This window comes from Moschus berezovskii, chromosome 16 (assembly GCF_049115385.1).
Source record: "Moschus berezovskii isolate FMDL1 chromosome 16, NW_MosBer_1.0, whole genome shotgun sequence".
Classification (NCBI taxonomy): Eukaryota; Metazoa; Chordata; class Mammalia; order Artiodactyla; family Moschidae; genus Moschus; species Moschus berezovskii.
The window spans coordinates 61,974,169-61,976,376 of record NC_142475.1 but is presented as its reverse complement, the minus strand read 5'-3'; the positions used below and the strand labels follow the sequence as shown (position 1 = coordinate 61,976,376).

Sequence of the window (2,208 nt, the reverse complement as noted above, 5' to 3'; positions counted from 1 at the left end):
GTTCTATTCATTAAGACTCCACGCTCATGAACTAACTACCTCCCAAATGTCCCACTTCCAAATATCATCACATTTGGGGATTAGGCTTCAACATTTCAATTTCAGGGGTGAGTCACATTCAGTCCATAGCACCAAAATATTGAGGGGTCTAATATTGGTACCTACTCTGAAGGAAAACCCTGATGAACACCCCCCACTTTCAGTTTGTAAATTTGGAGGGTTACACCAAAGAACAAGGGCAAACACAAATTCAGATATAGCTGCCCAGACATTGCAACCAAGCCTTAAATGAGCCCCACTCATGAGTAGATTATGATAATTTTCTCCTACCATAGATGCTGATTAGAGAATAGAATGACCTTTCCCCCCAAGAAAGAGAACATCATTAAGACCCTCTACAACTTTTCCCATACTTCCCCCAGGCCTTTAATATAAAAATAACAAATATAACCAAAAAATAAGATGAACATGAAAAGATACAGAAATGAACCCATCAGTGACCCATCTTGAGTTTCTAATGTTGTAGAACAAACCACCCACATTCAGAGAGTCAAAGTAACATTTATTATCTCACAGTTTCTAAAAGTCAGAAGTCCGTGCACAGGACAGCTGGGTTCTCTGCTCAGGACCCCACAAGGATGAGATCAGTGAGGCCGCAATCTTGTCTGCAGCTTAGGATCCTCACCCAAGCCCCCTTGAACTGTTGAAAGCATTGAGCATCTCACTTTCTTGTTGGCTGCTCAGATCTTAGAAGCCACACTCAGGTCCTCACCATGTGACCATCACACAAACTGGTGGCTCACTTCCTCAAAGACAGCAGGAGAGGGTCTCTTCCGGCTGCTATGAAGAAGTCTTATCACCAATCACTATGTCATCATGCTTGTTATATAACATAACCTAATCAGGGAGTCATATCACACCACATCCTCAGAAACCGCTCACACTAAGAGGGAGGGGACCATGTACATAGGTGGCGGGAGGGGTGAAACTTGGTGTCCAACTTATGATTCTGCCTGCTGCATGACCCAAATATTGTTTTTAACTATGATTGACATCTTAAAAAATGAATAACAAAATGGACAATTCCATCAAGGAAATGAAACTAGCAAAAAATACAAATATTGAACTGAGAAATGCAATAACTGAAATTAAGAACTCAATAGGTAGCCTTAGCAGCAAATTAGGTGCCGCAAAAGAAAGGATTAGTCAAATGGAAAATAGATCAGTAGAAAACATACAGGCTGAAGCACAGAGTTAAAAACATTGAAAATACATAAAGAGGATAAGATAAAATGATAGATATATCTATACATATTATATCCATATATGTAAATGATGTGTATATATATATATGAATGATAACGTATGAAGTTCTAATATATATATATGATTGTTCTAGAAAAGATGAAAGATCGCTTCTCGGCCTTTCGGCTAAGATCAAGTGTAGTATCTGTTCTTATCAGAAAAGATGAAAGAATGAGACAGACTGTTTAAATAGAAAAGCAATGGCTGAAAATTATATATATAAAAAAAAAAGATAGTTAAACAACCCAGTATAATCAAGGTGAAGGTGAAAGTCGTTCAGTCGTGTTCAACTCTTTGCAACCCCATGGACTATACAGTCCATGGAATTCTCCAGGCCACAATGCTAGAGTGGGTAGCCGTTCCCTTCTCCAGGGTATCTTCCCAACCCAGGAATCGAACTCAGGTCTCCCACATTGTAGCCAGATTCTTTACCAGCTGAGCCACAAGGGAAGCAAAGCTACGGTTTTTTCCAGTAGTCATGTATGGACATGAGAGTTGGACCATAAAGAAGGCTGAGTGCCAAAGAATTGATGTTTTTGAACTGTGGTGTTGGAGAAGACTCTTGAGGGTCCCTTGAACAGCAAGGAGATCAAACCAGTCAATCCTAAAGAAAATCAATTCTGAATGTTCATTGGAAAGACTGATGCTGAAGCTGAAGTTGAAGTTCCAATACTTTGGCCACCTGATGTGAAGAGCCCACTCATTGGAAAAGACCCTGATTCTGGGAAGGATTGAAGGCAGGAGAAGGGGACGACAGAGGATGAGGTGGCAGGATGGCATCACCAACTCAATGCATATAAGTTTGGGCAAGCTCTGGGAGATGGTGAGGGACAGGGAGGCCTGGTGTGCTGCAGTCCAGAGGTTGCAAAGAGTCAGACACTATTCAGCAACTGAACAACAACA

General features: G+C 40.9%; 1 pseudogene; it reads left to right on the top strand.

Moving 5' to 3' along the window:
- Positions 1–1,411: 1,411 nt before the first annotated feature.
- Positions 1,412–1,555, top strand: LOC129560546 (U2 spliceosomal RNA; annotated as a pseudogene).
- The last annotated feature ends 653 nt before the right edge of the window (positions 1,556–2,208 follow it).